This window comes from Lygodium microphyllum, chromosome 11 (assembly GCF_053477565.2).
Source record: "Lygodium microphyllum isolate KBCC chromosome 11, Lygodium_microphyllum_v1.1.10, whole genome shotgun sequence".
Classification (NCBI taxonomy): domain Eukaryota; kingdom Viridiplantae; phylum Streptophyta; class Polypodiopsida; order Schizaeales; family Lygodiaceae; genus Lygodium; species Lygodium microphyllum.
Genome location: NC_141145.1, coordinates 20,377,478 through 20,404,241, shown reverse-complemented (window position 1 = coordinate 20,404,241; position 26,764 = coordinate 20,377,478). Strand labels below are relative to the sequence as shown.

The following is a 26,764-nucleotide window of genomic DNA, read 5'->3' as shown; positions in this document are numbered from 1 at the left end:
CTAGATATTGTGACACAGATATTGAGATATGTGAAGGGTAAATTGTCTTATGGGTTATTCTATGAGCATGGTGGCTCTATGTATGACAAAAGATCAACTGGTGGATATGCATTTGGACTTGGAAGTAGCATTGTCAGCTAGAGTAGTTTAAAAAAACCTATTGTGGCTCTCTCAAGTATAGAAGCACAATACAAGGGCACAACATTGGCTGCATGTGAAGCTACTTGGCTAGTTAAGTTGATGGATGACTTGAGGATGCATGTGTATAAACCAGTTAAGTTGTATTGTGATAACATGAGCAATGTTCTCGTTCCAAGCAATCCAATATATCATGCCAGGTTAAAGCACATAGAGGTCTTATGGAGAAATAAGGCATAGCCTAAGCCCTTATCCTATGCTTATATTAAGTAAGTGTATGAGAGGTTGTGTAAAGTGCCCTATAGGTCAAAGGTTCTATCTCTTTGGTGAGAGACTTGGACAAGTAGAATATTGAAGAAGAAGAGAATGAAGAAAGCTTGAGCCTCCATATTCGTGTCTCAACAACCTTTCGTTGTGCATTGCTATTGAATCTCTCATCTACTCTTAGTTGATATCAGAGTAGAAGTAGCATGATGCATGATTAAAATGGAGCTCGACTAATTGCTCAAATTATCCTATATCAGAAGCAAAAGGAGCATTGATGCATCATCGGTATGAATCTCAACTAATTGCTTGGATTAGCCTCTATCAGAAGCAAAAGTAGGACTGATGGATGGTCCTCTTAGAGATTGATTCATGCCTTGACTAGACAGTATCAGGGGGCAGAAGTAGCGCTGATGAGGGAGAAGACAAACATGGAGGAGATGGAGCATCAATGTGCTTCTGTGCACCTTTTCTTGAGACCATTTTGCTTCGAAGGTCCTAACTAGTGGATGAGATTATGTAGACAATGTTCACCTTCATGAGGTTCTACATTCTACCAACAATATCACAACAAGGTGATTCACCATCAAATCAAGTGCAGTACATACTAAATCAAATTATCAATTGAGGTTTTTCATACTTGAGGGATTTATTGCTAGAGCTTCTCCCCGTTTCACGACCTATAACGTGTAACGGATCTATCCCAGACTTTAAGAGTCCTATAAAGCTTTCCAAGCTGATAGTACATGCATTGATTTATGAGCATATCAAGCACTCAATATCAGAGAAACCACAAAAGGAGAAAGAGAAGACATCATAGCGATGACAATGAGGGTAGTAGTGGCGATGAGGATGATAAAAGGAAGAAACAAAGACTATTGAAGGAAGAAACAAAGACTATTGAAGGAAGAAAAAGACATCTTAAAGAGGTACAAGCATACTAGAGATCGCTCAAATGGGGACAATGATAGGGACACCAAGCCCAAGAGTGCATCACATAAGGCTCTTTCAAAAGAAGATTATTATGAGAAGAACAAGGAGTTTTCAACATGGCTAAAGGAAGAGGAGAGTGTATTTTTTTCTAGCCTTTCAACAGATGATACAAGAAGACTTTTTGTGGATTTTGTGGAAGCTTGGAATTTACGGAGACTGTAAAGGAAGTATTATGAAGGCATTGACTTTGTTGCTCACTCTCGGAAAAAGTGGCAAATTAGAGGGGAGAAAGAATTTGTTGTTGATTGGGAAGAAGAGAAAGAATTTTTGAAAAATCTTAAAGAAAGAGGTTTCATAAAGAGCGTGAGGAGCTTATGGATGAGCTTCTTTCCAAGGTCACAGGTACGGACAGGCTTCCTGAACACAATATTACTGAGTTTGGGAATCTCCCAATTCCCATTTTTTGAATACTAAAAAGGTGGCACCCGGATAACATGCCCATAAGTTTCTGAAAACCATATGATGTGACCTATCATTGGAAAGTGCTTGAAAAATGGAATCTATTGAGCTATAGAGCGCTTGATTTGGAGTTATAGTGTTCAAGTTATGACAAATCCAAAGATTTGACCATGTGTCCCAAACTTATGGGAAATTCCCATATTCCCCAATATGATGTTCCTAAGAACAAGTGGGGTTTCTATGTAACTTACGAGTGCTATTTTGGAGGCCAAAAAATTGCCAAAAATTTCCAAAATGTTTTTTGTAGCTTCAACTTGACTAGAACTTGATTCCTAGCACAAATTTTTTTAGAAAAATAGCAAGAAAATTGGTCGATTTTAAGTTTTTTTTAATGCTTTTTGGGTCATGTCAGCACCATTTGAGCTCTTTTTTGAATGTTTCTGTTGCTAGGTGGAACCTATGTAAAGGAATGAGCACCTTAAATGGTTCTCCTTTGAGTTTACATTGGCGGAATGAGCGCTTTAAATGGTTCTCCATCAATACGGGGCATGTTCCTAAGAATTGTCTTAGGCGGAAGGTCAATGGGGATGCCTATCCTTCGAGGGCATCGATGCAAGTGTGAACGTGGGTGGTACCATTTTATCCACATGAGTATTAACGTCTTCGTGAACTAATTATTGTATGGAATTCCTAATTCATTGATTTATGTGGCTAGCTGCAATTATTGAGTTGGTTATTATTCTAGCATGATTTTCTAAATTTTTGGCAGCTAATTTGTAGAGCAAGGAGAATTGGAAAAGGCGCCATGTGTAAGCATTCTAAAGATTATTTCCCCAAGAATTTATTTGGTAGTTATTGGATTATTGTATTAGACGCACCGCTATTTCTTATAAAGCGTGCGCATAGCCTCTATGTAAATATTTATTAGCAAAATAGTTTTTTAGAAGATATATCCAATAAAATATTAATGGTTCTAGAGAGTTGTGGGATGCACAACTGCTAGCATCCATTAATTCAGATTACTCTATCTCTTTTTCAATTCACTCAAACCCTTTATGCAAAGAGTGATTGTCAAGGGCCTAAAATCTTGGGCAAAGAAGATTTCATAATATTATTATAAATATGGCATGAAGGGAGCTGCCCATTTCATGTCGAGGGGAGATTGAACCCAATCTTGAGTCGTTTCATCTTACTTTACCTTCTCTTTTAGTCTATTTTTAAATTCTCATGAGTTGTATGCAATTTTATGAGTAAAAGAGAGAAAGAGGGAGCTTCTTCCATTCGATATGCACAAACCACACATCCGTTGCTTGTAACAGTGATATCAGAGCCCAGTCTACCTCTTGGGCTTCCAATTGCCTACCATTGGCATGAAGGCAAGGCCTCTACTGCAAACGGGCTCTACGATTTGTCTCATCGTGAACCGACTACATGACTAGATTCCCAAGCCTTCAAAACCCCAAACCCCTCTATCACAGTCAAGAAATTTTGTTGTTTTCCTTGACATTGAAGAATACCCACTCCTACATCATGGCGCCATATTTCACGATGAGTTGGAGCTTACAATTGGTTAGTAAGCTTAATTAAAGCCTAAGTAAAAGCTTAGCTTAAGCTTAAGCAAGAGCTTAAGCTCTTTTTTTAAATTTAGTGGGGGCGTTTTTTTGACACCACGGCAGTATCACAACATATTCTTGTCCAAAAACGTCAAGTTTTTTCTTAACTTGATTAACTAATCAATCAAGTTACATTACTAACTTACTTGATCAACTTCAACCTCTCTTACTTCGTGTCATACACAAACTTTGCCAATCTTCACAAGTCACAGCTGACTATCTCTCCCATAGAGGCAGTACTCGCGGAGTTCTTTCTAGCTTCATAAATCTCACAAAATTTCCATAAAAAATTCCCACCATTCTTGCATATTTCTATCCATAATTTCTTGTTCAAAGACCGTTTAAAATTTTGGTCTTACACGCCAAAATTCTTCGATAATAAGCAAGGCATCTTTCATTTGCAAGGCATCCTAAATCTCCGGATTTCTTCATCAAGCAATCATGGCCAATTTCAACTCTGCATCACCGCTTCCTGAGCCAACCTTCGAGCAGCGTATGCATTTAATATCCATGAAACTTGAAGAAGAGCGTCAACGCTGCATACAACTGGAGCAAGAACTGAATTCCCTCAAGCGTCCTACCACTGAAATTTCTACCAACGATGAAAACCTGGTTCGTGCCATCAATGCTACTTTGGATATCCACGCTAGTCGAAAAGAGTCCAAGATAAGCAAGCGTATATTCAAATTTAATTCTTTTGATGGTCTTAAAGATGATCGCAAAATTATGTCATGGTTAAGTCAGTTTGAAGCATATTTTGACAATGAGAAATACTCAGAAAGTGATAAAATTAAATGTGCATCTCGTTATTTTATTGAGAAAGCTACATTATGGTGGGATGTCATGTGTAAAAGCATTGATAATTCTCTCTCATGGAATGATTTTCGCAAGAAGGTTCTTGCAAATTTTCTCCCTGCACAATTTGAGCTCCGCATGCAACAACAATGGGATCTATTCATGCAATGGGAATGTGAGTCTGTCCCTCAATACATATAAAGATTTTGGAGCACTCTCTTGCAGCTCCAAATGGTGGAGCCAATGGCCGAATCTACCTTCAAGAGAAAATATATGTCTGGCTTAATTCCATCCATCCAAGCCGAAGTCAACATATTCAAGCTCAATAACTTGGATGAAGCCATATCTCTAGCTCATGATGCTAAAAAGAAGCAGTCTAAAGACCGAAGGCAATTTCTATCATCCAACGGTAACAACATGGGTAACTTTTGTTTTAATTCTTTCCGTAACTTCAATTCTGAATATGGAAAGAATCATTTTAAACAACGGCCATGGATGCAAAATGTTCAATCAATTTCCAATTCTAAATCTCCCAATCTATCTTCAATTTTTCTTAAATCTGGTGAACCTAAAAATGTTAACCCCGTCTCCAATGCCATTTCCAAAAATGTAATTTGTTGTAATTGTAAGTGTCTCAGTCATATTTGTGAGTCGTTGTCCCACGGGCAACACCCGTGATTGGAAGAAACCCACGGTGCATCTAAATTTTCTTGGAACTGAAGAATCCAACGAAGACCTTGAAGCAATGCCCAACTTTGATGAGGCTACACTTATCAGTGAAAATTCTAACAAACCTGAAGACCTTGCTGGTAAAAATTCTATGCATGCCTTATTAAAGATGTGATGTAACATCAATAATAATGATATGACTGTCTTGCATGACGATGGTAGTACTCATGATTTTGTTTCAGAAAAAGTAGTTAGAAACTTACAACTTAAAACTATTCCATCTACCTATAAAATTAAGGCTACATTTCTAGGACAACGATATAATGGTACTAAAGAAGTTCATAGTTTAGAAATTTGTATTGGATCTTATAAGGAAAAGTGAAACTTTTTAGTAGCACCTTTGTAATCTGCTGAGGTAATTCTAGGCATGCCATGGCGTCAACAATTCAACCCGAATATAGATTACAACACACACTCAATGCACATTGAGCACAAAGGTAAACAAATTTTACTCGAGGGGTTAACAAAAACTGAATTATTTCCAATTATTAGTCATACACAGGCAAAGCGAGCTTTGCGTAAACAATTAAAAGCTTTCTTAGTATGGATTAATGAAGTTGATGTTACAAAAAGTGAACTAACTCCAAAGCAACATCATTTTATTGCTAAATTTTCTGATTGCTTTTCTAATGATTTACCTTTACAACTTCCTCCATCACAACTTGAAGACCACCAAATTGATTTACTTCCTAGTAGTCAACCACCTTGCAAAGCTCCCTATCACCATAACCAATTAGAATAGAAAGAGATTCAGAAGCAAATTGAAGAACTTCTAAGTAGAAAATTAATTCGTCCAAGTAGTTCACCTTTTGGAGCTCCTATATTATTGGTTAAAAAGAAAAATCAAACTTGTCGCATGTGTATAGATTATAGAGTACTTAATAAAATAACGATTAAAAATAGGTATCCAATACCTAGAATAGACAACCTCCTAGATAAATTACAAGGAGCAATAGGGTTTAGTAAAATTGATTTAAAATCAGGATATCACCAAGTTCGTATGTCTACTACTGACATTTTTAAGACAGCTTTTCATACGCAATTTGGACATTTTGAATTCTTGGTAATGCCCTTTGGACTTATCAATGCACCAGCTACATTTAGTAGAATGATTAATAGAATATTTTTGCATTTTCAGCATTGTGTAATAGTCTTTTTCAATGGCATTCTTGTTTTCAACAAAACTGAAAAAGAACATGAAGAACATTTATCTTTAGTGTTTAGTTTATTAAAACAAAACCATCTACATGCTAACCCTGACAAAAGTTATTTCTTTTAATCTGAAATAGAGTATTTAGGTCATATCGTGTGTGTTAAAGGCATACACGTAGATCCATGAAAAATTGAAGCAATTAAGTCTTGGCCAACAACTAAAAATGTCCATGAAGTTTGTTCATTTCCAAGACTAGCTAGCTTAAATCGAAAATTTGTTAGAAACTTTTCATTGCTTGCTTTATCGTTAACTCTCTTATTAAAGAAAGGTCTTGTTTATCGTTGGGGCGATAGCCAACAACGATCGTTTGAAATACTTAAGCATGCACTCACACACGCACCAGTTTTGCAGTTACCTGATTTCAATAGACCATTCTTTCTTGTCGTTATTGATGCAAATGGTTCTAGCATCGGTGCAGTATTCATGCAAGATAATCACCCTATAGCATACTCTAGTTGTAAACTAAAACCGTCTAAAGTTAAATATAGTACATATGACAAAGAATTACTAGCCGTAGTTCATGCATTGCACATATGGAAGCACTATTTAATGGGTTTGGAATTTATGATTAAAACCGATCAACAAAGTACTAAACATTTATTGTCACAACCACAAATATCTGATAGACACATACAATGGGCATCATTTATTAAATCCTTTCATCCACTCATTCAATATCAACTAGGTAAGGAAAATGTAGTAGCCAATGCACTTAGCCATAGGCCATCATTAAACAATATTTCTGTCATTTCTACTTCTTCGTTAGACATAATGAGAAATACTTATCTTCAAGATCCCGATTTTCATGATGTTTAGGTAAATTTATCTAACAATCAATGGATCCCTACTAATAACTTTTCTGTTTCCAATGGTTTTCTATTTTATGAAAAACGGTTATGTATTACTAATCCTTTTCATCATTTCATTATGCAAGAAATACACGAACCTCCTTATATGGGATATATGGTGTTATCTCCACACTTAAAAATTTACATGAAGATTTTTTCTGGCCAAATATGCAATGTGATGTTTCTAATTTTGTTTCTAACTGTATTGTATTTCAACGCATAAAAAGACATCATGGTAAATCATATGGTTTATTACTTCCATTACCTATCCCTAATTCACCTTGGGAGCAGATTTCTATGGACTTCATTACAGTTTACCACAAACTTCTTCACAAAATGATATGATATGGACCATAGTTGATAGATTTAGTAAATAAGCTTACTTCATTGCTTGTAAAAAGACTTTAAGTGCTACACAAGCCGCTAACTTATTTTTTAAGCATATTTTTGTGCACCATGGACTGCCAAAAATTATTGTGACCGACCGAGATCCTCAATTTTGTAATAATTCTTGGATAACATTGTTTACAAACTTAGGAACTAAGATTGATTTTAGTTCTGCATTTCATCCAAAAACTAATGGTGAAATAGAGGCCACAAATAGCACAATTTTGGATTTAATCCATGCTTACACAATTTCTTCTCCAGCCACATGGGATAATCATTTGCACCTTTTACAGTTTGCTTACAATAATGCCACTCACACTACTACACAAAAGGCATCTTTTGAAATTATTTATGGTCACAAATTTCCAACTCCCACATTTCATCTAACTCAAAAAATACATTCAGTTGATGATTGGATTCAAAATCATTAAAGTATTTATGAGCAAGTTAAACAAATACTAGCAAAGGCCCAACAAATCATATGTGAAACAAGCAAATAAAAAGAGGCAAGCTATGATTTATAAGGAACAAGATTATGTTTGATTATGTTGTCGTGCCGCTATGGGCACACCGTGTAAAAAAATCTAGACTCTGGCTTCCTTTTAGATTTAGAGAGCCAATGCCATTTTAGACATTAGTGTTAGTGTCCATGGTTCAAAAATATTAGATTTTAGTTAATTTTTGATATTCTAGATATTATCTCTTGTAAAAAATCCATAAAACTATAAACAACTTCTAAATTAGGATGACATGTAAAAGAAAGCATGTAGCTTTAAGCTTATTTGAGAGGATTTTATGTAAAGAGAGAGATTAGCGAAATCATGCGACGTGTGATCGCTATTTTCAAGCAGTGAACAATACTTCGAAAGTGGGAGATAAAGAAGGAGTGATCAAGTACGATTCTACCCAGGTGTCTAAGTATTTAACCCCCCTTTCGCAGCCATTGGTGTCAAGAATCACGTGGTGGGGGGACTTGCTTGAGCTAGTGCACCAAACACACATTGTATACACAAGAGGAAGCTCACTCAAGAACACAAGAAGAAAGATGGTGGCCAAAACGTTTTCTTGCTGATTTATTCTTTTTCTTCCACATACTATACAATGTACACAAAGTATAGATAAGATACAACATAAAGGAAAGTGGCCTACTAAGTCAAACAGTGCATAACGGACTACACTAATCGGCTGGCGCTATGTCTTTGCTAGCTATAGATAGGTGTAACAAACTAAGTATAGCAAGTGATAAGTCAATGGCTATGTGCGTATCATAATGACCACCAACGTGCTAAGTGTAGATGTGTGGATCCATCTAGCCAGGTGGTCCATCATCAATGTCCGCACATGTTGAGCTTGCTGTCTCAACACTCCCCTTCAAGCTCAACTCTATCTCTGCAACTCCAAGTAAGCTTCAGAACTTTTGAAGCTTCTCTGTACCCAATGCCTTTGTGAAAATGTCAGCTATCTGATCTTGTGTGCTAACATATACCAAGTCAATCTCTCTTGCAGGTACCTTCTCTCTCACAACGTGGTAGTGCATCTCAATGTGTTTTGTCCTAGCATGGAACACTGGATTCCTAGCTAGCTGTATGCTGCTCATGTTGTCATAATGAATGACAACTGGACCATCTCCCTGCATGTCCAAATCACCTAATAACTTTTGCAGCCATACCACCTCACATGCTACCATAGCAACACCTCTATACTCAACCTCTGTACTTGATAAAGCAACTGTAGGTTGCTTTTTGCTGCTCCATGTAACTGTTGCACTACCAAGGGAAAGCATGAATCCACTTGTAGATCTTCTGTTTGGCATGCTACCAGCCCAATTTGCATCTGTGTATCCAAATACTTTTATATCCTTACATGCCTCATAAAAAATTCCATAATGTAAAGTGGACTGTACGTACCTCAATATACATCTAACTGCATCCAAATGAGGCTTTTTAGGCATCTGCATAAACTGACTAACAAGGCCAATAGCATAGCTCAAGTCTGGCCTTGTGATAGTCATGTAAATCAAACTCCCTACTATCCTCTTGAACATAGTAGAGCCTTCTATCTCATCCCTAACATTAGCACTCAGCTTCACATTTTGCTCTAATGGTACTGAAAGAGGCTTACATGCTGTCATACCATACTTGGATAACATATCCAAGCCATACTGCCTTTGGGATAGCCATATACCATCATCACATCTGATCACCTCAATACCAAGGAAGTATCTCAGCTCACACAAATCTTTCATCCCAAACTTCTTCTTCAAGAAGTCATTAACTTTAGCAATCCCGTTGTCACACTGTCACACCTGTAATAATCAAGTCTTCCACATAGATGACTATGATGACCAAACCTACATCTCCCTTTCTCACATAAAGTGAGTAATCAACATCAGAAATACAAAATCCAATATTGACAAGATAGTCTCCAATCTTGTCAGACCATGCTCTAGGTGCTTGCTTCAGCCCATAGAGTGTCTTCTTCAAGGTGCACACATATGTGGGATGCTCTAACTCCTCATAACCTGTTGGCTGCTCCATATACACTTCTTCTTGCAATTCACCATGCAAGAAGGCATTCTTAACATCCATTTTCTGCAAACTCAAACCTTTGGTTGCTGCCAAGGCAATCACACCACTAACAGTTGCCATCCTAGCAACTGGACTGAATGTCTCTTCATAATCTATGCCATATGTTTGAGCATAGCCTTTTGCAACCAGCCTAGCCTTATACCTGCTAACTGAACCATCTGCATTATGCTTGATTTTTTAAACCCATTTACAGCTAATAGATTTCTTGCCCTTAGGTAAGGGTACCAAATCCCAAGTCTTATTGGCTTCTAATGCAGCCATCTCCTCATCCATTGCTGCATCCCAATGAGCATGACCAACAACATCCTCAAAACAAGTGGGTTCAACATCCTCAACTAGTTTCACCATATAAGCATAATGGTGAGCTGCATAACCTTCAAAACCAAATCTTTTAATAGGGTATTTGACCGTGCTAGATCTGCGTACCATCAGATCACTCAATGGAGCCTTTACATTACTATGAGCTCTCTGTATACCTAGCATCCTGACTGAATGAATGCCAAGCTCATCATCCAAACTCTCCGAACCACTAGAATCTCCATCAAATCCCAAATGACTGATAGATGCATCATTATCATCCAGCACTTTCTTCTTTCTTTTGTCCTTCCCTGCAACACTTATAGATCCACTTGAAGGTGTGGGGCTACTCCTTAGTCTCCCAAACCAAGGGCTCACTATAGGTGTAGTGCAAATGATGTTTCTGGTCCACTAAGACTCCGTGATTCTTGTTTATCTTTCTGCACATAGCTATCCTGATCATTATCATCATCCAAAACATCACCAGTAGGTGTATACCAACTTCCCATCTCATCAAAGATAACATCCTTGCTCACTCTGAAATCACATATGACAGGGTTATAACAACGATACCCTTTCTGCTCTAAAGAGTATCCAATAAAAATACATTTTTCTACCTTTGGATAAATCTTCTTCCATACCTCATCTGGCACATGAATGTATGCAATACAGCCAAATACTTTCAAGTGTGATACATCAGGCTTCTTGCCAATAAAGCATTCTTCAGGAGTCATCCCATGAACTGCAGCTGTGGGAGTTTTGTTCATATGACCAAGCTCTACAAGGGGTCTTTGTGCCTTTGTAGGATCAATCCCACACTCTACACTCAAAAAGTCATCGAGGTCTGCAAAGGATATACGTGCAGCTCTATCATCTACCATCTAGCGATCACTTGCGTTTACTCTATTAGATGCATGATCACTTCATCTGAGGCATCCCTTGGCCTCTTGTACAACCAAAAGTTTTGGCCTAGGCGCCAGAACTCAACAAGATACATGATGAGCTAGCCGATCGCATACACATCTGACTCCTTGTTATAGGTAGATTGGTATAGTGGGTCCTAGATCTCAAGTGCAATCCAATGTCTTCTTCTCCTTTCCAACTCTCCTTTTCATCAATGTGCATCTATAAGGTGCATGGGATCATTTGGACCACCACAGTTGATAGCTGATCTTGTCATGCCAGAAATGAGTATCAGATCCGATTCTATGATGCCAACCCTAGGGATGTTCTCTTTGATAAAGTGTAGTACCATGTTCTTAGCATGCAAGTCTGAATAGATGATGTGGGCAGTATGTACGGCCTTCATCCCATCCATTAGTGCATGAGTAATGTTCGGCATATTATTGATAATGCCCATAATCCTAGCTTTCTCCTCTCCATTGGGAACCTGTTGAGATATCGAGCTCCACTCGTGATACGCCAGGGTGACCGTTGTGTATTTATGTCACCGACTTGTCAGTTGCAGATGCGGTTGGTACACTGCCCCTGAATAATAGCTACATGATAGCTATCCTTATCTACTCTAGTTCGTGGCTCAGTTAGTATGCCACCTTAGTTAGTTGAGTTTGGTTTGAGACCCATATAGAGGGTTCTTCTATTTCTTTGTACTTGAGTTCTTTTGGCTTACACAACTAAGAAGAGGAAAACTGTTTTCAGCCTCCACCCTTGTGTGTCTTCCCCCATTGTGCAAGCAAGAAAGCTTCAAGCGAGTCTCCTTCCTTCTCTCCCACAATCTTGACATGGTATCAGAGCCTTGTTCGTGGTAAGGAGCTCAAGAAAGCAAGCCAAGCTCGCGGTGTTCTGGTTGAGACGCCCTTCGCGCTGCAGCAAGAGGGCAGTATATGCTGCGGGAAAGAGCTTTAGCTCTGGGCGACCCTGTTTTTTTGATTTGAGGCCATTTCGGGGCCTGTTTTGGAGGCGGAAGTTTTCTGCACGCACTCACGAAAAAGCCCTGTTTTATGCTGTGCGACCACTGTTCTACAGGTCGGTGAAAAGTTACCACAGAAATTGCATCGTATGCTTGTGCGCAGAGATATTGGGAGTTACAGAATCATCCTTGGTTTCTGTTTATGCAAAATCGTCACTAGGAAGTGACTGTGTGGTCAAATACCACTTTCGCCAGTTTTGCAGATTTGCCCTTGTGAGGCTGAAGCTGTGTTCTTTGCAGTGACAGAACTTTTTGCAGTATTCTGTAATGGCGTCTGATTCTCTCTCACAGATTGTCACTGAAAAGCTTGACAAGAACAACTTCCAAGCATGGAAGTTTAGAATGACGAATTTCCTTATGGGAAAAGGATATTGGGAATTTGTTGCAGGAAATGAAGAAGAACCAGTTCTTCCTGATGTTCCCAATCAACAGCAAATGCAGGCATTTAAAGCATGGCATGAGAGAGCCAGGAAAGTTATGTATTGGCTGTCTATCAGCATTTCAGACTCTATGATTGTGCATATTCAAGATGCAGGTACGCCAAAGGAGGCATGGGATACTCTGTCAAAGATGTATAGCACAAATACACAAGCCAGGAAAATGCAGCTCAAGCAAGAGTTGCACAATGTGCAAAGAGAAAATATGAGCATCAATGACTACCACATGAAGGTGAAGAAGATTGCAGATGCACTTGCTTCCATTGGGTCGCCAGTGGAAGATGATGATTTAGTTTCCGTGACCTTGAATGGTCTAGGAAAGGATTATGCACAGCTTCGGACATCCATTTCAGTTCGTGAAAGATTTCCTGATTTTGAGGAGTTGATTGCTCTTCTAATTTCTGAGGAGCAGAGAAATGGTGGTGCATCTTCTTCAGGAGGAACTTCAAAAGAAGCTGTCTTCTACTCAAATGCTGGAAGAGGTAGAGGCAGAGGTAGAGGAGGCCGATTTGGAGGCCGTGGTAGAAATCAGAATATGCAGCAAACTCAAGAAAACCAGTCCTATGGAGGAGGACGTGGTAACTCTAGAGGCAGGGGGAGCCAAAGAGGTCGTGGTGGATGGCAAAGAGGCCAAAATGCAAACAGTAATGTTGAATGCTACTATTGTGGTAAAATGGGTCATATGGCTAAAGACTGCTATAAAAAGCAGAATGACATCATGAATGGAAAACTGCAACAAGGAAATTATGCATCCTCTAGTAGACAGGGTGATGACAGAAATGAGCATCTGTTTATGGTGCAGCACATGAACAATTCTGTGACAAGTGCAGAAGAAAGCAACGATGTATGGTATGTTGACTCAGGTGCATCAAACCACATGACAGGTCATGCAGAATGGATGGAGGATGCAAGGAAAATGGAAAAACCAGGATTTGTGGAGACTGGTGATGATACTGCACATCCTATTGTGCAGATTGGAAAAATTCCCTTGTCTATGCAGGATGGGAAAAAGAAATACCTGTCCGATGTATTTCATGTCCCGAATATCACCAAGAATCTGGTTTCTGTTGGTCAAATGGTTGAACAGGGCTTGCAGGTCAGATTTACTCCTCATGGATGCTTTGTTGAGGATATGAAAAATAAAGGTCGCTTGATAGCAAAAGGAAAGAAGAAGGGCAGAATGTTTACATTGGATGCAGACATGTCTGAATTGAGTGCAGCAATGTTTGCACATGGGACCGGTGTAGTTGCAGATATTGATATCTGGCATAAACGCATTGGTCATGTTAATGTACAGCGACTTAAATCAATGCAGGCCCAAAATATTGTTGCAGGTTTGCCGAAATTCAAGGTTTCAGAAATGCATAAGGTATGTGAAGCCTGTCAGTTTGGAAAACAGGCAAGGAAACCATTTCCTAGACATGTTCAAGAGAGTGAGAAGCCATTGGAATTAATCCACTCTGATGTGTGGACAACTAAAGCTGCATCTCTTGGAGGCTGTCATTATTTTGTTAGTTTTATTGATGACTACAGCAGAAAAGTTTGGGTGTATTTTATGGAAAAGAAAAGTGAAGTTTTTGGGCATTTCAAAACTCTTAAAGCTATGGTTGAAAAAGAAACAGGCCTACAAGTAAAATGCCTAAGGTCAGATGGAGGGGGAGAGTACCTCTCAAATGAGTTTGCAAGGTTCCTGCAGGAGCATGGCATAAAGCAGCAATATTCATGCAGTCATACCCCACAACAAAATGGAATTGCAGAAAGAAAAAACAGGCATATTGGAGAGGTATCTCGTGCCATGCTCAATGAAAAAGACTTGCCAGATTTTTATTGGGCTGAAGCAGTTGCTACAGCAGTCTACATAATGAACAGGACTCCCACTGCAGCAATACATGGAATGACTCCAGAGGAGAGGTATACTGGTAGGAAACCAGATATTTCTCATTTGAAAATTTTTAGTTGCATTGCCTATGTACATGTGCCAGATGAGTTGAGATCCAAGTTGGATCCAAAAGCTGAAAAGTGCATCTTTATTGGTTACTCTCTGCAGCAAAAAGGGTATAGATGCTATAACCCTTCTACTCGTAAGTTTACAGTGAGCAGAGATGTTGTTTTTGATGAGATGAGTAGCTGGTATAAACCAGTAAATGTGATTGATGATGTAGATGCACAAAATGGTAATGCTGCACAAAATTCACAGCAGCAGTCACAAAATATTAGTGGACCTGGAGCGTCCTCTAGTAGTGGTTCACATTCTTCGCCATGGACAGGCAGATTGAGATCAGGAGAATCTTCTCAAAGTAATGCAGATAGTGGTATGCAGGTATCACGAAAAGGAAAAGAGAAGGTTGATCAGCCCATGTCTGATGTGAATGCAGGTCACTCTTATGTGGATGGTGAATCCAGTGGCTCAGAACAGAGCATTGATGATGAGTTGGGTATTCCTTCTATTGTTACACCTGGAGTAAGGAAGACCAGGGATGTTTTGAGAGCACCTGGGAGTGAACCTACTTTGCGCAGGTCTACGAGAGCTAGGTATCCTGTGGATAGGCTGAAATATGATGGATTTACAGCCATTCATTATGCATATATGGTTAAAGTGATACAGGAACCAGAACCCACTTCTTTTGAGGAAGCCATGGGAAAAGAAAAATGGGAGAAAGCCATGGATGAAGAAATGGATGCCTTGGAAGCAAATGCTACATGGGAATTGGTACCTTTGCCTAAAGGTAAGAATGCAATTGGTTGTAAGTGGGTTTATAAGGTGAAGCACAATGCAGATGGTTCTGTGAACAGATACAAGGCAAGATTAGTAGTCAAGGGGTATGCACAAACATATGGCATTGACTATGAAGAAACATTCAGTCCGGTTGCAAGGATGGCAACTGTAAGAGCAGTCATTGCTATGGCTGCATCAAAGGGATGGTCTTTACATCAGATGGATGTAAAGAATGCCTTCTTGCATGGTGATTTGCAAGAAGAGGTATATATGGAGCAGCCACCAGGTTATGTGCATGCTGTTCATCCTGAGTTTGTTTGCAGGTTGAAGAAAGCCTTGTATGGCTTGAAGCAAGCACCTAGAGCATGGTCTGACAAGATAGGACAGTATCTTGTCACTATTGGCTTCCAGATTTCCAAGGCAGATTTCTCACTTTATGTGAGAAAAACAGAGAAAGGTATTATGCTACTTGTCATTTATGTTGATGATTTGATTATGACAGGTGACAGTGATGAAGATATTCTTCATGTGAAAATGCTATTGAAGCAGAAGTTTGAGATGAAGGATTTGGGAGAGCTGCGTTATTTCTTGGGCATTGAGGTGATTAGATCACCAAGTGGGATACAGCTCTTGCAGAGGCAGTATGGATTGGACATGCTGTCCAAATATGGGATGACAGGCTGTAAGCCTATTTCAGTTCCTTTGGAGCAGAATGTGAAGCTGAGCACAGATGCAGGTGAGCTTCTAGAAGACCCTACTATGTACAGACGCATAGTAGGAAGTTTGATTTATATGACTATTACCAGGCCAGATTTGAGCTATGCTGTTGGATTGGTAAGTCAGTTTATGCAGGCTCCAAGGAAACCACATTTGGATGCGGCTAGACGCATACTCAGGTATGTGAAGTCCACATTGCAGTATGGACTATTTTATGAGACTGGGGTTCAGATACAGTTGCATGGATACACTGATGCTGATTGGGCTGGTAGCATTTCTGATAGACGATCTACCAGTGGATATGTGTTCTCTTTTGGGAGTGCTACAGTCACTTGGAGCAGCAAGAAACAGCCTACAGTTGCCTTGTCGAGCACAGAGGCTGAGTACAGGGGTGCAGCAATGGCTGCATGTGAGGTAGCTTGGTTGCATAAGCTACTTTATGATATGCATCAGTCTACAGATGGGCCAATTGTCATTTATTGTGACAACATGAGTAGTATACACTTGGCAAATAACCCAGTCTATCATGCTAGAACAAAGCACATTGAGGTGCATTATCACTATGTGCGAGAGAGGGTTTTACTAGGTCTTATTGATCTAGTTTATGTCAGCACAGAGGATCAGGTAGCTGACATATTCACGAAGGCATTGGGCGCAGAGAAGCTGCGCAAGTTCAGAGACCTGCTTGGTGTGCAGGAATTGGGATTGAGCTCGAGGGGGAGTGTTGAGATATCGAGCTCCACTCGTGATACGCCAGGGTGACCGTTGTGTATTTATGTCACCGACTTGTCAGTTGCAGATGCGGTTGGTACACTGCCCCTGAATAATAGCTACATGATAGCTATCCTTATCTACTCTAGTTCGTGGCTCAGTTAGTATGCCACCTTAGTTAGTTGAGTTTGGTTTGAGACCCATATAGAGGGTTCTTCTATTTCTTTGTACTTGAGTTCTTTTGGCTTACACAACTAAGAAGAGGAAAACTGTTTTCAGCCTCCACCCTTGTGTGTCTTCCCCCATTGTGCAAGCAAGAAAGCTTCAAGCGAGTCTCCTTCCTTCTCTCCCACAATCTTGACAGAACCTTGTTAGGATTGGGGATGAATCCCACTGATGGCTTGAGCAAGTGCTCCATTGTTCTTCTATATCTACATTCCTTGAAAGGACCCCACATGAATACATAATTCAATGTACCACCATTGAATAAGGAGAACACCATTACCCAAGGGGGCTCAAAAATGAAGGAAATGCAATGATAGTGTTAACTCCCTAAGATCTTCAAGCATCTTAGGTGTGTTTCTAAGCAATGTGTGACAAAGATGCAAGTTCTCAAGATCCATGACTCCATTAGTAACTAAGTTCAAAAGTCCTTGTTGCAACAAGGCACGCATAGCTATACATGCTTGATTGCAAAAGTTGAAAAAAGAAATATCCCTACTATTAATGAATGATATTTTCTCTTCTGTACTGGATGATATGGCCTCTATCAAGCAAATGTGAAGTGCTTTTGCAACATTAAGAGCCATCTCGACAATAAGGTCGATTCCCCCCAGTCTATGTGACAAAGGGAAAAAGGTATATAAGCATGGCACCCAAGACCTTGCCTCCTAATCGTAAGTTAGATTGTGTCACTTGAATATAAACATTTGATATAAAATCCTTGATTAAAAACAAAATTACATGATATCAATCTTGGGTTATACTAGTGTTGTGTATAGACTTCAATTGAGTTAAAATTGCATGATATCATTTAGACATTGAACAATGACGATGCAACATAGATTGCATCAAGTTTTTTTCTCATGAAAGCATAAATACACAAAAAGATTGTTAAAACTTTAAAGATCTACACATGTGAGGACACTTTATGGTCAAGTGTATGACCTAAATGCCCATCCCATCAAGCAACCCAAAACAACTAGTGTATTAGGACATTACGTAGCCAAAAACCCGACCAAATACCCATCACTTATTTATTCATTTATAGCCCATTAGGACACTATCTAGACGAATTCATGACCAAGTACCCATCCATACCATGGGGGAGGGGAGGGTGTCACAATCAAAATGACACATCTATGCCGAGTTCACGGAACAATGCCAAGTCAATTGTGACATACTTGTCAAAAAACACTCACTTGCTAACTTCATGACTGAGTAACTCTACTTTACAAGCACCTTTCAGCCCTACACACACACATACCTATCACGAGACAAGTATCATGGCATGTATACATCAAATATACGACATATGCCAATCCACGTATCTCACAAGTGACTACAAAATACATATGCACAAAGACTCAAAGATATAAATAATGCATGGCAAGAGACCCATCTCATGTCACACATACATGCCAATCAACGACCCCTTACCATACATGTGCATGTGAAGAGTATACATCTTTGCACAGTAAGTGATATGAGATAATTCCCTTACTGGTTCTCATGACATGCATATCCCAAATTCATAGTGCATGCCAGTCAACGGCCTCTCCTATCACACGTGGATGTGTGCTCACATACACACACCCACATAAATGCACATGTTGTGACAAAAAATGAGTGTATTATGACATGCATATGTCTAATTCACCATGCATGCCAATCAATGGGCCTCTCCTCTCACACACACCACATCACACTAATATATATATCTCTCTCAGTAACCACCTAACTAACCAACCTACCAATTGACACAAACACAAACTAACAACCAACCAATAACTAACTAACTGAATAAACCAACAAATACAACAAAAAAAATATTACACCCGAAAGAGAGAGAGAGAGAGAGAGAGAGAGATCACGTTATAATAATTGTAAAAAACTAGCCAAATGACCGATCCTCGCAAACAAAACTGCACACGGCAAACCAAAACTATAATAAATTAAAATAAACTATAATAAAAAATTAAACTAAAGTACAAAAATAATAAATTAAAATAAATCAACTATTTAATCATCAATAAACTAAAATTAAAAATTATACTAACCCTAAACTCTATATCTTACTAATTAATAACATAGGAAACTTACTAATCTACTAACTTAAATAATTTAAAATAAAATATCTAATTAATAATCTATCAATCAATAAACTACAATAAAAAACTAAAATAACTAATAACACAACTGACTAGCTTACTAACATAACATAGGAAATAGACTAACTTACTAACATAAGAAACAAATAACTAAAATAACACGTGCACTCTCTCTCTATCTCTCTCTTTCTCTCTCAAGTAAAATAATAAGTAACTAAACTATCTAACTAACTAACTAAACAAACTAAACAAACTAATTGAATAAACTAAAGTAGATAAACATAATCTTACTAAGCAGTTGATAAAAAATCAAACTAACCAATTGATAAAAATACAAAAAAGCAACAATACAAAAAAGAAATTGAGGATCTAAAAGGGTTCAACAACCTATTTTTTAAATCTGGTCCTCCTCACCCCTCTCTCTCCTTTGACCTCAAATGGTGAGAGAGGGACTGTAGTGTATGACATTTCACACACACACACACACACACACACACACACACACTCTCTCTCTCTCTCTCTCTCTCTCTCTCTCTCTCTCTCTCTCTCTCTCTCTCTCTAAGTCTCGATTGACTCAGAGAGAGAGAGAGAGAGAGAGAGCATGATGTAGTAAACAAAAGGAGGTTATGGCTCTAATCTATCAACAAACAATAATCTATCTAATAATAATAATAATAATAATAATAATAATAATAATAAGGAGCACTACAACAGAAACGAGGCATAGACGCGCACGTTAGACGCACAAAGTTGGGCGCATCTATTAGAGCGTCTATAAATGTGTGTAAACGTGCGTGTAAATAGACGTGAATTTTGCGTCTATATATCCGTGCAAATAGACGCTAATATAGATGCGCTATCAGACACACAATTATTTAACCACCTAAAATTAGCAATTCACATAATTGAAAAACCAAAGTTAATAATTATTTAACCACCTGAAATTGATTCTTGAGCATCCACATGTGCGCATGATAAAAACCATAGAATTAAGAGTACACATTGAATCATTGAAGTAAAAAAATAGAGTTAATAATTACTTTTTCATTGCTCTCTAATGAATGGCAGTTCCTCCAGTTGACAAGCCTGATATAAGTAATTAGCGGCAAGCGATAGAAACCTTACAATTAGTAGCAAGCATTGCAATATGTATCTCGTAATTTCTCTATGTACTTGAAGATGATAAAAGATACTTCCTTTTTATTATGAAAAATTCAATGCTTGCTTTAAAATTGACTATTGAATCTTGAATATGCACGTGTGTGCATGATAAAAAGCATAGAATTAGGAATACACATATATTGAATCAATAAGCAAATTAAGTATGTTACAGTGAATGATCCATCTCATCTTCAATGAGATCAGCCCTTGCTAAACTATCTACTTCTAGGTCTATGTTACCAAGAGGTAACGAAACAAATAAGTCTATCCCACTATCAGATGTGTTGCTATATTGCTCAATAACTTCATCAATATCATCGACAATCACATTATTGTCTTCTTCTGCGTTTCCTTGAACATCATCGCAAGGTTCATCTTGTACTATATCACGCATATCATCCATTATGGTGTCATCATGCACATCATCATTATTTGTTGGATTGTCATCTGCTATCTCCATGTCGGTAATATTACCATATATTGGTTTTGAACTATTAGATATAGGGATGACATACCACCATCGGTTATTGTTTATCATTGGATTATACACAACCTGTATTTGAAAAACAAAAGCAAAAAACTTAAGTACTTATTATATTGTGTATATGTATCACATGTATACATATAAAAAATTTAGCCTTAGCATATATACCTGCTCGCATTGTTGAGGTAGTACTAATGTGTCATTCTTGTTTTGGTGAAATTTTGTAGAGTCAATGATTACAAAACCACTTGGATGACGTCTGATTGTGCAATGCTCACCATTTGTTACCACTTCTTTAAACCACTTCACATCCAGTACATATATAAAGATCGTCTGAAGTCAAGCTTCAGAATATCTTGGATCAAGCCACAATAACCTTCCATGGTACCATTGGCAGCCTCGAAGTGAGCAAGGACACCACAATCTTAGGTATTTCTCTTTTCATCTATACGTTGAGTTCGAAGATGTTTACCCTCACACCAAAGTGCATTGAATAATGTGTACTAATAGTAAAATATAAAGGATCAAACATGTCAATTATTTATATAAAATAAAACTTATAGAAACAAATTAATTGATAGTATGTCTCACCTTTGATAAGCAACCTCGTGCGTATTCCCACTCTTCTTGAGATATATTAATTTCCTCCTCTTTTTCCATTCGGTCCATTTCCTCATGTAACCAATCTATGTCAATATGACGTGGGAGCGCATTTAGATGATCTGGAAATGAGACATTACATCCATATCTAGTGCGAAATTCTTGTCTTTCACTTTTTCTTCTTGCCCTTGCTTCATTATATAGTGTCACCCATTTGCTCATAACATCACTATTGAGCACACAAAAACTATTTAACTTATGAAGTTCTTCTTTTGTTAGCACTTTACTCATTCCTTTTCCTTGAGGTACTATAGAGGTCATCCTCAAGTCTTCATCATCTTTCCATAGTCGTGGTTGAGAGGGATCCACTTCAACAAGATATTCAGAGATATAAACAAGGGATGATTGCACTAACCAATCCTCAGCCATGCTTCCCTCAGGCCGTGCTTTTTGCCTCACAAAATCTTTCAAGGTTTTCATGAAGTGCTCAAGAAAAAACATCCACCTTACATGAACTGCCCCACAAAGTGAGATCTCATCAATCAAATGTACGAGTAAATGTAATTGAGTAGTCAAAATGGATCGAGGAAAAATTTCCTCCACCAAACAAACCACCTCAATAGATAATACTCGAGCATCTTGCAATGTGTTTGGATCAATTTCCTTCAAGCTCACATATCTGTCAAGATGTATTTGAGAATTGTTTATTTTTGTGTAGAAATTCAAATATATATAATGAAAAAATACAATGTATACACACCTCACAAGCTCTCCCATCTTGTAAATGATATCACGTATATCTTTGGAGGCACAATGGGATATGCTAGTAGGAAGTACGAATTGAATGTAAACAATATTCATAGATGCAAATTGTCAGTAGAGGAAAAAGTCATCATACCTCAAAGTTTACACATAGTTACGCCACTAATTACTATATTCATGGTTAGAGATACCCTTACTTAAATCATTTTGTGCCAATTGTGGGACTTCAAACCAGATAGTTGCTCCACACCTCTTTTCTTTTTCTTTATGAAGGCTCCCTTGAGACATCTCATACATCCTGTGGGTGTTTGAAAGCTATATATTTGTTCCTTCACTATTTTTTCCTCGTTCTTTGACAATATCCAAGGTGCATGGGGTAGCTCAATCTTTCCTCTAGGTCCAAGGCTCTTCTCATGCGACCAATGTTACGTAAATCCTCCCTTACATTAACAAAATCGCGAGCCCCTATCAAGTGATCCCATAATGTAGATACAACATTTTTGAATATGTGCATGGGGTCCAACAGGTGATTGATCTTGATTTCAGTCCAGTACGGAAGATGAAAGAATATAGACGAAAGACTATCATGGTCGTCAGTGTCTACTCTTCTTGAAGACTCTGCCTCCTTGTGTCAACGTTTTGCAGCCTCTCGACGCCCGGGAGGGAGCACCTGAGGATGTGGCACCGCATCGTGCTCAACCACAAAAGGGAGTTTCATGTACATTGATATATAATTCCCGTAACATAGACTAGCAATCTTAGTGGTAAAAAAAACAATGAGTACTGGTGATTTTTCTTGGTCCCGTTCTCCATACAAGCTAAGGTGTGACATTGCAATTCGACGTGCTCGAAAAATACACCCTCGACAACGATCACACATGCATCTTATTTTTTGTCATAGCCATGCATCTCGATTATGAAGACGCAATGTTTCATCCTCACTTGAGGATGTGCTCATTGACTCACCAGCTTGCACCGCGCTAGGTGATGACGACGTCGACATGATTAAACCTAATTCATGACAACATCAAAATATTTGTCATTCATATGTTTACATAAGATCTTAATTTTAAATACACAAAAATCATCATAAATACATTAAAACTTATGATAAGAATTCACTATCAAAACTTATCTTAAAAACAAAAAATTATGATAAATCCCAAATGCGCCTCTATATCCGCGTTTAACTACGCGTCTACATTCGCGTCTATCTGAACAATAGACTCACATATACATGCGAAAATAGATGCACACGTCAAAATTCAAACCATATTTAAATCATTTCTTTTCAAACTGTGCCTTTCCTTTCCTGTGTTTTTTGCGGTTCTGAAGCTTGAGTTTAGCCAACATGTAGTCTCTTCACGCCTCACCTAGTCTCTTCATGCCTCACCTCTTCTTTCATTTCAAACACACAAGAAGGGAAAAAGAAAAGCCAAGGAGAGGAAGAAAGAGAGAACAAGAAGAAGCAGCAAGCAAGCAAACAAGCATCAAGGGAGGGTAACTTACCAAGGAGAGGAAGAAGGAGAAGGAGAAGCGCCACCACCCGCCACACCAAACACTTAAGGTGAGTCTCTCTCTCTCTCTCTCTCTCTCTCTCTCTCTCTCTCTCTCTCTCTCTCTCTCTCTCTCTCTCTCTCTCTCTCTCTCTCTCTCTCTCTCTCTCTCTCTCTCTCTCTCTCTCTCTCTCTCTCTCTCTCTCTCTCTCTCACTCTCTCTCTCTCTCTCTCTCTCTCTCTCTCTCTCTCTCTCTCTCTGTTTCTCTCTTCCTCTCTCTGCTCTGTCTGTGTATTGCTCATTTGTGATTCCATTATAATGTATTGCATTATGTAAATCGTCAATGGTTGTCGTTGGTCTAAAATCGGCTGACCCAGTGCGTCTACATCTCAGTGTAGACACGGACATAGACGCACAAAAATTGTCTCCTCTCAGTGCGTCTGAGAGAGCGTCTTACAGTGCGTGTGCTGGCGCGTGTGCTCTGCAATCCACACGCGATGATACACGTGCTGCATAGAAGTTTGACATGCAGTCTACATGCGATTTTAGACGCACATTGACCTGGGATGCACATCTGGCAGCGTGTCTAAGCTGCACGTTAGATGCGCAAATAGACGCACATTGACCTGGGATGTGCGTATGTGCTGCACGTTAGATGCGCAAATAGACGCGCTGGATAGAAGATGAACAGCAATGTTATGCCAAAGGCTTAAAAATTGCAATGTTATACTTTTATACACATTAAAAACTGCAAGGTCCTATTGTGTGACATCACCTAGAGTAGAATCTTGTTATGTGGTATTGATTAACTCCTAAATAGAAGCCTAGTTAGATCTAAAAGTGACAAATTAGGAAATGGTATACTTTTATACACATTTATACAAACATTACATTCTTTACATAAAGTGAGATTGAAACTTGTGTGTTCTACATGTGGATCTCGTGAATTAGAGCCCTCACCTAGGCATATAGGACTCAATGTGCCCTGTAGTCTATGGATAGTCACCTCCATCCCTCATCCATGAGTTGCTTGTACTGCACAATATCCTCCTATATTTTTTGTATGCAAATAAATTTGTCTTTTTCCTGTGTTTTTTTTGCAAATGTCGTATCCTGGTTCATCTAGCAATGACCCAGATGTGGATTGCATGAATGATACATTGGCCTCCTTTGGTAGAGGGTCAATGCATTTTTTGGAGGTTTTCCTAGTAGGGAAGACTTCATGGGAGAGATGACCAGACACCTTGGCCGCTCTCCCACAGCGGACGAGGTGTTCAGTGTCATGTCTGGGACGCCTCTAACGTCTTTTCCTGGCACTACTTCCCAGACTCCACATGTAGGTACTCCACATATAGGTACTCCATATGTAGGTACTCCATATGCAGGTACTCCATTTGCAGGTACTCCACGTGCTCCACGTGCATCGGCTGAAGCACAAGTATCTGCAGAAGCACGTGCATCTGCAGAAGCTCGTGCGTCGAGTGAGGCAGAGGGCAGTCAACAGAGAGGGAGGAGGGAGAGTCGAGGGGGAGGACGAGGGTTGTGTGGGGATTGCCTAGGCAGTGGCGAGCGATCACCCTCACTAGTAGATCATGTAGAGGACGTTGTATGCCATTACTATAGAGTTACAGATGCCGGTGGCATCTTTCATGATGATGAGGGAAGGGATGTAATGGCGTACATGAGGAGCGTCATACATGCGACATATAAAGATTGTTTCATTGCCTTCAAAAATCAGAAAAGCGGCTTATGGCAGGAGGTGTTGAGAGTAGTCCATAGGAGGTACCCAAATCCTGAGGGTTAGCGATTCTCGGATGATTGGGGACGTACAAATGTGAGGGATATGCTTCACAACAAAAGATCCCACCTCATGACACGGGCCAGGGACTCACTGTGGAGGCTGGAGGAGGGGCGTGGAGCCTACAGCCAACCACCTATGTGCCACTGCATAGAGTGGAAGAAAGCCAAGAAGAAAGCAGCTGAGAAAGAGAAGAGTCGCCAGCATGCAGAGGGGTGACGGATCCAAATGGAAACAATGGGATCGTCGCATTACGGATCGGGCGGCAGAGAGTCGTGCAAAGCAGAGTTTGTAAGTATATTTTGATTTCTAGTTTTTTTTAATGTATATTTCTTTAAATTCTTTATATATTTTAGTCTAATATATTGTGACGTCTAATTGTTTGTATATCTCTAAATGTTTTGCAGACTACCATTGTTGGTAGGACACCTACCCCTAGAGAGGTAGGTTCCCATCGAGGCCATAACCGCGCAGCGACATGGCTTCACTTTTATGAGGAGGGTCTCATCACTGAGGACCAATACAACCGGGCCATGAGGATTCGACAGCCAGAGGAGGTATGTTTTTCTTACTTTCCTATTAAAAGTATAACTAATTATAACTTTTTTTCCACCTTGTCTATGTAAGCAACCCTGATCTTTTGTGTGTGTAGGCGAACTCGGATGTGGAGCACAGCGAGGAGGGGGATAGCGACACTAGTAGCCGTGGTGGTACTAGCGAGGATGTTTTCTCTTCAGATTCGTAGAGGAGCACCATACCTCCTCATGAGGCCTTCTTTTCTTGTATATGTATGATATCTCTTTGAGCCTACTGCTTGCAGCCACGCTTTAGGTCGCAAGCACTCAAAAATTCCCTTGTAAATGCTTTGATATATAATGAATACATGGACTTTCACTTTCAATTCTCGTGCCCGTAAGATACATTGTCTTTTTCCCAAATACACAATCTAATGTATGGGAGGGGGAAAAAAAAAAACAGAGAGCATGCACATGCTCTTTGGTTTTTTTTTTCCAGTTCTGTTTTGCGCGTCTATCAGTGCATCTAAATTGCAGGTAATTCGCGTTTATTCGCGCATCTATAATGCAGACTACACATGCTTATACACGCGCTGCATTATTCAAATTAAAAAAGGAAATTAAATATCTTTTTTTAAAAATGACATTTTTTGTTTTCCGTTCGCGTCTATCAATGCTTGTACAAGCACGTTTAAAAGCGTGTCTATATGCACGTGTATATGTGGGTCTATTGCGCGTCCATTTGTGCGTGTAAATTCGTCGATACATGCAATTATAGACGCGGAATGATAGACACGCAAATAGATGGGCAGATAGACGCACCCGTAAGTTTTTCTCTGTAT

At 39.0% G+C, this 26,764-nt stretch overlaps 1 pseudogene; it reads left to right on the top strand.

The window, feature by feature from the left end:
* Positions 1–1,160: 1,160 nt before the first annotated feature.
* Positions 1,161–1,802, top strand: LOC148028606 (uncharacterized; annotated as a pseudogene).
* Positions 1,803–26,764: the final 24,962 nt, after the last annotated feature.